Source organism: Mixophyes fleayi, chromosome 1 (genome assembly GCF_038048845.1).
Source record: "Mixophyes fleayi isolate aMixFle1 chromosome 1, aMixFle1.hap1, whole genome shotgun sequence".
Taxonomy (NCBI): domain Eukaryota; kingdom Metazoa; phylum Chordata; class Amphibia; order Anura; family Limnodynastidae; genus Mixophyes; species Mixophyes fleayi.
Window position 1 is genome coordinate 127,486,434 of NC_134402.1, and position 12,094 is coordinate 127,498,527.

The following is a 12,094-nucleotide window of genomic DNA, read 5'->3' on the forward strand; positions in this document are numbered from 1 at the left end:
CTACATTATATAGGGGCACTAATTACGCAGAGCCCCGTCCCCACATGCCCACCTCCCCCCCAGATCTCCCGGAGACCAATTTGAACTAAGGTAGAAAAAGTCAGGGCCCTCTTAACAACATTTGGGGCCCCGGGGCAAAGCAGTGCACCGGGGCCCCTATATATATAAAAAAAAATAAAAAATGATTATATATATGGGCCCTGCAGGGGGCCCGTCAGAGGCAGCGAGAGAAAAAAGTTCCTGAAAAAAAGCTCTGACGGGCCCCTTGGGCTGCAGGGCTCCCGGGCACCTGCCCATCGTGCCCTATGGAAGAGACGGCCCTGGAAAAAGTTCTGTAGCTAACAAACAGTATTTAACCTCAGAAGAAATAGGGACAGGTTTTCCTCACTGCCCAGTTTCCTCAACACTCACCAGATAGGTAAAAGTAAATAATGAAACTAGTCTTGAAGGCAACCTGTTGTCAGTGAAAAATGCACAAAACAAGGCAATGTTGTGAGAAGGGCAACAGCTGCATCATCACAAACGGTAATCACAATCTCACAGAAGGAGAAATCACTGATGAATTGTATCAGCTGGAGTGCAATGAAGCAGACACAACCTCCAAGCAGGACTTACATATGAACTGGATGCATTTGTGGCACCTATGTCTAGGATAAAGAAACCCTCAAGGATAATGAAGTTCGTTAATGATATTAAGATTGATCAGTACAGCTAGATGGTGAAATTCACTAGCTGTTTGAAAAGAACAAGGAAATATTTTCAAAAAAACAGGAGTAACGGAGCTAAACGGCCTCTGGGCTTGATACATACCAATGAGCATTGACAGATGAAGTGTCTGCAATGGAAAAGACAATTATGGTGAAGACATTTCGACAACCACTCAGTATGGAGTGCAGTGTAGGACAAGTAGGCCTAGCGGAGAGTCTGACAGATTTGGCGAACCACAGAGCAGACAGGTAAGCATTCAGAACTACATTTTAAGTTTTTGGTTGGAGTTCTTCTTTAAATGTTACGTTAGTAAATAACTTTGTTCAAGTTAGTGCTTGCAAAAAACTTGTCACTTGTCATTAGATAAAATCAGAGTTATTGTTTTTTTATGTGTTCTTTTATCAAATTCATTTTCAAAATTAGTGATGTCACAGAAAGGTAATGTCTTTCTTTCTTAGTTAGCATGTCCAAGCCGTAATATAACGACAAATCAGAAAAGAATATTTCATACTTCTTGTGTATAATTAGACACAAACAATTGTCAATATTTAAACACCAACAAATACAAAATCTCAGATTTATCTGATGCAGTGCCATTGGTATAAATATGTTTCTGCTTTGCCTGGAGTCTCTGACATTCAGCCACATGCTAGCTCATAAAAGGCACATTCACTGGTGTTCTCCAGTCCCAGAGATTCAAGCAGCTGGTTAGGATGTGGGTTTAAATGACACTCCCAACATGACTCACTAAAAACAAGAACGAAGGACACAGACACGCTTTTGCTGCTCAATGCCATCGAGTGCAGATTCTATTCTCGGGAGCTCATGCATAATCATTCTGCTTACAAACAACATTTTATTTCTGGAATTGGGTTAAAACCAATATAGCACTAAAATTTGGAAATCCTTGCATCAATTTCATTTAAGCTTTTAGCACTTTCAGGACTAAATGAATTTGAATGCATGGTTCAGTAGCCTCATTCTCCTATATATCCTGTATTGTACATTTTGCAGTTAAATTAATTTTAACAAGTGCATAATTAAAAAAAAAACATGAATTATCAGAACAGGTAACATTTTTGCAATCCTTAAGTGTTCTGTTTTTGTTTTTCTTAGCCCACTTCAACTTAGACTTCCTGGTTGAGTTGTCAGCTGTCACAAGCCACGATCTGACTTTTTTGGCACCAGTGTTGTGCTGAGCTGCTAGTAGATTGTAACTACCAGATTGCAAGGATGGGCTGGTTTATTACATAGGATACCTAGAGAGAGATTATGGATATATTGGTGAAAACCCCTCTGTGAAAATATTGTACTTGTGATTTTCAATAACTGTCTTGTTTAAATACAGTAGGAGTCATATACTATCCAATGTTCAGTATCCCATAGCACCAGTGCCTTTCCTGGCCCATCCTGCGCATGAGGCCAACCATTATATGTTCTGCGCGTAACAAAAATAACAAACACAGAATAAAAATATTCTCTGGTCACTTTGCCAACCTCCACATTACATTCCCCAACAGCCATTCACTGACGTACCTATCACAATATCGGTGATTTAGCTGAAGTCCAGTAGCCTTTAGCAGTATTCAATGCAAATGCAATAAGTATACAGGAAACAGCTTATCCTGAATATAACCTAGGTCATTTATATTAGTAGCTGATATTCAGATGTAATTGGGATTGGCAGACAAGCAGTTGGTCAGACATAAACTGTGTTGGCACACAGGCAGGAAGACATAAGCCGGGTTTACACACAAGTCAGTAGTAAGCATAGTCATACACAGTGCAGGAGTAACAAGTTCAGTTAACAGGAGTTGAGCAAACAAAGTACTCAAACAAGTGAGTGCTTATTTATAGGACTGAACAAGAAACATGATCTAAGGTGGTTTCTTCTCAGGCAGTATTGGCCATCTTAGATGATGGCAAGTTTAGGTTCAGTAAATAAGTTTAGTTACAATAGTGAGCTCTGGGGGCTGGAGGGGAAATTATCCAAGACTATTCCTAACACTAGTCTACCCTCTCAACATTATTCTATGAACGGTACTTTTTTGAGTTTCTTGGTGCAATCCACTCAACAATTGAGGAGCATGGATGTTCTCTTCTGGTTCCTATGAATTGCCTTCTGGACCCTATCCCCTGCATATCGGCACTGTAGTATACAGCAGCCGCGGCGCTGTCTAAGAAGCGTCCGCAATACAGCACCGCCGCGGACGCTTCTTTGACAGCGCCGTGGCTGCTGTATACTACAGTGAAGCCGAAACGGATCTGACATGCATGCGTGGGCGCATGCGCGGCAGGTCTCTAGGATTATTTTTTGGGGGGGGCGGAGGAAACCCCCCCTGAAAAATCCTCCGTGCACCCCTGGATTGGTGCTGCTAAGGTGGTAAATTAAGGAGGAGGCAGCTGTACAATGTAGTAGGCTTTTTAAATAACATTATCCAGCCGGCGGCTCCTTAAATTACCACCTTAACAGCACGAATCACAGTGGGACCCTTCAAATTGACATCATTGTAATGAGCCGGTAGCTTCATTCATCGGAATTGCTTCACGTCTTTTTTTAAGCTGCCGCTATTAGAGATGTGTCGAGAATTACAGCTTTGTTCTCATGATGTCGGGGATACGAATGTCGGCATTTTCAACATCGACCTAAGTTACGCAACCCACCCCAATTTGGCATAAAAAGGTGTTTGTTTGGTGGGTGAGTTTTGGGAATTGTTGTACAAAAATTCTGCCATCAGAACTGAATAATACAGCAATTTGAAGATTTAAATAAATATAGCACCAGAGATATTGATTGATGCAAAGGATGGAAGACAATTTATAGCTTAATATTAAGAGCAGTACAAAGTTGCATCCAAAATGTGAACTATTCCAATTCCTCTCTGCAAGAGAAGGGTTCTGATTCAATTTCAGGATCTCTGGTCAAAATGACATAGTCTTTGATTCCCAGTGAATGTATGGATTATTTACAGCCAACCAAGCAATTCCTCAAATAACAGGACTGAGGGGAAGAAATAAGGTAAGCGTCTCATAATGATTTGGTTTGATCACTAGTTCCAAGGACCCAGTTTTGTGAGCAACCAGAACAAAGCTTTAGGGTGGCCAACCTATAGTTTCCATTAATATTGGTATCTGTTTTTCCTGAATTTCTATTCTATTTTTTCTGAGAAAACATAATATCCCTGTAAGTACCATTTGCCCTGGAATCTACCATAGATTACAACTTATCATATGATTAATAAAATGCAAAGTCACATGTTCCATATTAAATGTAATTATATAAAAGACCAAATGCAAAATTTAAATTAAATTACACAAACGTTGATTGTTTTCTCCTTTACAAATAAAATGGTAATCTTCTTTTCAGCAGCAGTCCAAATGGAAATAGCAATTAATGTAATTAGAGTAATGTGAACAGATACCCACAACTTCATATATTATAGCCACAATGCTAATGAATTAAGTTATCTGCTGATGTGCCAATGTCTAATTTGTGGCACAGTAATGTGAGCATGCCTTTACTGCAATCAGCCTGTGCTTGTTCACCATTGCCCCCCCCCCCATTCCACCTCTCCAGGTATAAGGAGAAGCAAGCCAATGATGCAAAAGCCTAACCCATAAAACAGACACATGTCCACCTTTAAATGAGCTCCATAACATCAACGTTTGCCTCAATATGAATAAAGCTCATCTTGCTGTTGTTGCTCCCTCCGATAGTTGAACCCTTGCAAGTAAACGTACTTGCCAAGGGTTCACTTTCTAATTCATTGATTCCTTAGGTGATCTGACCTTTTAGGTTCCTTAAATAATTTGGGTCGATAAGTTCCCAATAACTGGGATAAGCCCTTCACTCGATCAATCATGCATCCACTCGAAAATGATGGATAAATGGCTCATGTTCAGTGGCACATCAGCCTGGGCTAGTTCTTCTTTGATTGAATCTGACAGTCCCTTATGATAAAGTGATAATTGTGCCTCTGAGTTCCATTTGGTGATAAAGACCCATCTTTGAAAGTGTGAGGTATATATGTGGCTCATAGAGTACATAACATAGAGTACATACCATAGACTACATACTATAGAGTACATCCCTTTGAGTACATACTATAGAGTACATACCATCAAACCTTCGCTTGAAATTTTGAAATCAAATAAACTCCTCTACAAGGAGAGGTGGGCCCAGGATTGACCCTGCTTAGGATGAAAATGAAAAAAGTTCAATACTTTGAGGATGAATTAAAGTGTTATATGGATAAATATAACACAACTTGGGAAAAGTGATATGCAGCAACCACCACTTAAAGTAATAAACTGCTTTGTATTACAGATTTTTTATTTTTTTATTTTTTATTTTTTTTAAATCCAGACATTTCCATTGCTTCATTGCACTTTAAATAATGTAATCTATACATGATATTATCAGACATTTGGCAGGATATAATTACCCATTCAGAGTCAGAATGGCAGAAAAAATGGCAGCTTACGGATGATCACCAAAAGTTTGGTATTAACTTTCCTCCTCCATGTAGAGGCGTCTATGTTGCTGGGAGCTGCAGAGCTATCCAGTCCCACTATTCACGTTAATACCTTTATTTGGTGAACAGCTGTAAACATTTACATTTTAACCTGTCCTTCCAATTCTATACAGCCAGATATTGTTGGATGAAGGTTACATTATTTAAAGTGCAATTAATGGAAAGGTCTGGATGTTACTGTAGGTTTTGGTGGGAAAGCGTTTTTCCCTAATTTACTTGATATGATATATGTGTGCCCACCTGCATGTTTATAATTTGCCACAACTAGAGCTTTCCAAATACCTTTATGAGGAGGCGCATGTCTCACATTTGCTGCAATTATATGGAGAAATAATCTTTATTTTTCTAACTTATTCAAAGATTTGTTTTTCCGTTCAAGCTGAATCATCTCATTCCAAAATGGGAAATATGGTTGATCCAGATGTTCTTGGAAATATTCTCTATATTTTTCCACTTAGGAAATCTAGCCTAGTCAGACCAAAGAATCACAAATGGAAATACATACGATAACGTCTACATAATAAAAAATATAGATGGGATTTGATTTATTTTTCTACCTCATTCTCATAGACATGATAACAGAAAAATAATTTCTCATTTTTCCTCATATGCCTAGTAGGTTGGAAAATCTGGTAGGTTTTGGCCATAGCAATGCATTATCTTTTTTTAAATGACATGAAGTTTGTTATCCTCTCTATCCTATTCTGTCTGCCGGAGTGTTGCCATCTCTACCAGTTGTTGCTAGGTGGCACGTCTCCCAGAGAACAAACAGTTTGTGTTGGACTTGTTCTTCTGATATCATATGAACGCAGCACTGTGTCAACATCTTGCTGCTGCAGACACATTCATTGAAAAGTAAAACATTAACAATACTTTAATAGATGTGTGAAAGCTACAAATGTCAACAAAAAATTGTGTAAGAACTGTAAACACAATTTAGTGTACAATATACTGAATATGTTTTATCAGCCGCAGTTAAATAAATGTGTTCATTAATTCATATGTGATCATTTTATAAAGATAGCAAGAGTGTTTCTGCGAGTGATACAGAGGTAGAGTCAGTATTCTTCAGCGAAAAGAAAAGACAGAACGTATGCATTCTAGGCTTTGTGTCGCATTTCTTTTATTGAATTATATAAAGGAAAACTATAATTTTACAAAATCGAACATACCTTCTTCTTTCTGTTTAATAAAATATGATTAGGCAAATGGTGTTTTTGGGGAATACAATGTTTATATCTGTATTGGCTGTAACGTAGTGCTTGCTTATAACCTGTTGCTGTGTCTACCGCTGTTCAATAGATTGATTGTGGCATCACATCAAATAAAAACACATGCATGTGTCTCTCGATATGCATAAAAATGCATATTATGTAAATATGAGTATTTGCTATGACGGGAAACATTCCCATGTTAGGTTTGATCCTGGACAAACCATATTGAGATGCAAGGGGTGCATAATGCTTTTTATTTATTTAATTTTTTTTTACATGCAAGGAAAAAACAGTTTTTGCCCGGGCAGCTTTATTTTTACACCGTGGGTCTGTTGCTGAGTTAGTAGCAAAGCAAAAAAAGTAGTAAATTTACTCCTGGACAGACCATGTTTCAATGCAAGGGATGCAAACTAATAGATTTTTTTTGCACGCAAGGAAAATACAGGCTGCTTTTCACATAGCACACAAGTTCTTGGTAGATTTATTTCTACATTGAAATTAAAGTTGATCTAGGACATATCCTATCCCAACTATAAATCTGACCCCACATTTTAAATTTACCTCCCCCTGCAATGCAACATGGTTTTGTCAAGGTGCAGATTTGCTCCTCTTTTTTTGCTTTGTTCCTCACTCAGCATCAGGCCCTGTAAGTTCAGCTAGGACATTTGAAGTCTGACCCCCTGGAAGCACAACATGGTTTTGCGAAGGTGCAAAGTTGCACCCTGTGGATGGATTAGCTCTTACCTCTACATGAGGTCCTATATATGCATTTTTAAAATCCAAATTGGTAAGTGCACAAACCCTACCTTTCTATTTTGAAAACCACACAATATAAATTACATTGTATTTAAAGGTGTGCAGAAAACATAATGTGGGAATTTTAACCTTTAAACCACATGCAAATCTTTTTTTTACAACACTCTTTAACATATGCATTTGTTATATTTGAAGCCTTGTATTGGGCGTCAAGTGACGGCCTATTATGTCTATAAGAGTCTAGCAAACCCCAGAAATATTTTTGTTGGAGTTGTCAGATCAGGTTAACACAGCAGCAGACAAGAGACGGGAGAACTGAAAAAGAGCCAGATCTGAACTTGCACGAGCCAGAAACAGCCAGGAACTTCAATAGAGTGCTGACCTAGATTAATACTGTGCTTAGTACCGTGTTGTAAGGATCTAACTAGCGTTCAGGAATGTTTTACGTCAAGCTAATACAAACTGAGTATTAGAAAGCAGAATGCAGCCTCGGTAATATACATTGACACAAAGTAGCAACCCTGACAGTACTAACTATATATTTTTTTAATATTCATATTTAACATGGTAATGCTGCCATATCATTACACAGCACCTAGCAATATGTGGATAGTGGAAAGTTCAGCAGCCATATGTGGGTTAGAACAAGACCATTTATATATATATATCTTACAGCCAGTGCTTTTTTTGTCATAGAACTCACAGAACTGAGTTCTGACACTTTTTCTCAATGGATTTTCCAGGTTTTAAAAGTAACATTTGAACATCTGATGTTTGGTCCGCGTGGACTTGAATCGCCCTGTCGAACGTAGCAGGTCAGCGGCAAAATCATGAAAACGGAGCATGCGGGCTGCTTGTGTCTAGTCTGGTGCATGCGTACATCGTGCACGCTGGTTGTGGTGGCGCTGCTCGGCTTGTGGCGCTGTTCAGCTTGTGATTGATCGTGTGGTCGAACGTTGAGTGCTTACTGCGGGCGGTGACCGTTATATTCCGTTACACAACTGAAGTGTGTGGGTGTGTGTACAGTGATTGACTACGTGATGTGAGTTCCAGCACCCTTTTTCTTACAAAAAAAGCACTGCTTACAGGTAACACATGCCTATGCTGTAACATAAGTCTTTTGGTTGAAAGACCAAATAATCCCAAATATATCCGGAGTGAGTGCTTAACATTCTATTGAATATAGAGTAAATGAAAAAGAAAATGGGAAATATTCTAAAATATATTGCATTTGAATGATGTATTTTTATTAAGATCAGTATTATGTTCATATTATAAATATTATACTTTCCCTGATAGAAGATATCTTGGAGAAACAAGGCTTAGTCTCTTTATTAAGTAGGATCTAAGTATTTTATTTCATTACAGCAGTTTATATACGGTTTAATTTTTAAAGGGGAGACCAACTTTTTTAAAAAATATTTCCTATCCACCAATTGCTAATAAAATTAATTTTAAAGTCGTATTCTGATTCTAATGTCCTCTGGCGGAAAAAGGCATATATTAAAGTTCAGCCAACTTGTATCAAGTAAGTTTGAAATGACATTTGTCTCTGCTTTTACATCCCTCAATTTTATTGAAACAAGGTTGTTATGCTGGAAATGTACATGCTATAGCGGAATTCCAACCAGAGCACTATCTGTGTGGTAGAGAATATAGAGTGTAAACTCTTCTGGGATAGGGACTGATGTGAATGATCAAACGTTCATCTTCATCATCTGTTTATATAGCGCCACTAATTTTTTATAAATTATTTGTTCATTCAGTAATGCTTTTTCTTTCAATACAAATCATATAATACACTTTACTAAAAGGAGTAATACAAATAAATACATTAAACAGCAAACATGAATTGCAATATGAATAATATAAGTGAAGATTATATATTCTTTGTAATAAAATTAGTTTGGTTGTGCACCCTCCTTCATCACACTGTCCCCCCTCTTCATTACACTGTGCTCCTTCATCATCACACTGTACCCTTTCCTCCATCACACTGTGCACCTTTTGTAAGAGACTTACCTGTACCTCGCTCCTGTTCTTGATTGCAGCCGCCGCTCTGTTCTTGCGGGCAGGCGGCGTGCGGCTTTGGTCATGTGACACAGAGGCGGGGAATTTAAATTCCTTTCCTCTATATCTTGCACGCTCTGACACACTGTCTGTGTCAGAGCAACAAATTACAGCTTGGCATCTGGCTCTCCCTCTCTGTGTATCCTGTGCTGCTTCCTGTTGTTTCTCCGTGTATGACCTCTGGCTTGTTAGACCACTGCTTCTGGATTACTCTCTGCCCGTGTTCCTGTGTATCCGACCTGGGTATTCTTACTGACTACTCTACCGCCTGTGCTCCTGTGTATCCGACCTGGATATTATTATTGTTCATTCAGCTGTCTGAGTATCAGCGTATCCGACTCTGCAAATTTCCTGAAGCTGGTATCTCTTCAGTGTATCCGACCCGGTGTTCCACTGAGACGTGACGGGACTCTTCTGTGCATGCTGATCTATTTCAGCTAAATTATCCTGCCGTACTTTACCGCTTCAGAGTCTGCTCTCCGGATCTCCCATCTACAGTCTCTCACCGATTACTTCAGGGGGCTAACCTAAGGGCCACGACCTATGGGCCTCTGGCAGCAAAACCCATCCCACCTTGTGGCGGTTCTTGGTGAAGACTTAATAGGAGTCTCCCAGGAGACGTGACACCTTTATCACACGTGCCCTCTTCTTCATCACACTGTACCTTCTCCTCATAAAACTGCTCCTGCCTTCTCATCCACACTGCTGCCTCCCTCTTTCATCAATGCTGCTGTCCCCCTTCAGTTTCCACATTACTGTCCCCACCTTTACCCCCACATACTGTCCCCCTCCTTTTCCCCCACATTACTGTCCCCCTCCTTCTGGAACATTACTGTCCCCCTCCTTTTCCCCCACATACTGTCCCCCCTCCTGTTCCCCCACATACTGCCCCTCCTTTTTCACCACATACTGTCCCCCTACTTACTTACCTATCTATGACCTTTATTCCTTTTTATCTCTTCTCTTCTTCTGTCTTCTTCTGTTCTCACTGACTCTATGTGCTTCTCCTCTCTGTGTGCTCCTCGCTGCAAGTGTCGGGACGTGATGATGTCACGACTGACACGGTCAGTGAGAAGGGAGCAGAGGGGAGGGGGAGGAGGGCGCTTTTTTCTTCCTAATTTTATTTTTAATGTGCCAGCGGTCAAGCGGGGAGGGCAGGCGGGGGAAATGCCCCTCAGTCTTGGCGCCCCCCACGCCTTGCTTATGCCACTTGCCGCGTTCCGCTGGCCCTGGTTGTACAGAGAACTCACTCACTTCAGTTCCTGCCCCATTGAAGCTTACAGTCTAAATTCCCTAATATGCACACACACAGACTATGGTCATTTCAGATAGCAGCCAATTAACCTACCAGTATCTTTTTGACGTGTGGGAGGTAACCGGAGCACCCAGAGGAAACGCATGCAAACACGGGGAGAACATACAAACTTCACACAGATAAGGCTAGGGTCGGGAATTGGATTCATGATCCAAGTGCTGTGAGCCAGAAGTGCAAGACATTAAGCCACCGTGCTGCCCCAAACGTTCTGTGTAAAGAACTGCATAATATGATATCGCTATTTAAATAAAGGTTAATAATAATACGTGTTTTTCAACCATAACAGAGTAGACAAATGATAATGATTATTTGATGTTATTATTAATTGGATAATTATGGAAATGCTGTTGATCGGACCTCTCCTTCAAGATAAAATCGGTTTAAAAGAGGGAGATAATAAAGACACTGCAGCCAAATAACTGGAATTGAAAATATTTATTCTTTCACATACATAGCTGTTTCTTGTCTTTTAATGTAAATTTTGCATTTTTCCTTGACAACGGGAAATAAAGGGAAGTTATTTAGTTCATACAAATTGTGCAAGAGAATAGAATTATCATCCATGCTGCTTTATTTTAGCTTAATACTCGCTAACATTAGCACTAGATAACTCTGAATCACCGAGAATTGTTTTGAAGTAAAATCCATTTATTGATTACTGGGTTGTTTTTCTCTACTCCTGATTTATTGAAAGAAAATATGTTCCTTGTATTAGACTTTATTTTTCAGTAATAATCAGAAAAATACACCTGGACATATACTATTTTCCACAGACAATCTTATTTATCTGCATAATTGCATTTTTTATTGTGCGGTGAAATGTGTTTGCACCATGGTCCATTTACCATTGTGAACCTATAATGCCTTTTGCAGTAAAATAAGTATGGAAAAGGAAGATGCTTGTATAGATTATCCAAGAAATAGGTTTTCATGAAATGTGTCTCAAATATGGGAGCAGATTATCCTTCTGTAAGTCTATACTGTTCTGTAAGTCTATACTATTCTATACAGTTCTATAAGTCTATACTATTCTGTAAGTCTATACTATTCTATACAGTTCTATAAGTCTATACTGTTCTGTAAATCTATACTATTCTATACAGTTCTATAAGACTATACTATTCTGTAAGTCTATACTATTCTATACAGTTCTATAAGTCTATACTAGTCTCACAAACCTCTAGTTGTTTTCTGCAAGGTGGCTATTGATATATATTAAATAAGCTCATAGCTCTAATTTGGAGATGAAACACTGCATAGAATATTTGCTGATCAAAATAATTATTGAGCAGACAACATTTGGCCTCCAACAGCTACTGACTTTCACTTTCTTTTAATATGGAGGAAAATGAACGTCATTTTGGTAATGGGATCATTCCTTCTTCAGTGGGAATTCAATTCAGAGTGAGTTGCCTCTCACATCATTTATATGTTCCAAATACCTGGGGGGACCATTCAATTCCAGGACCTTTGATGCTCATCATGCCTGGAAATAG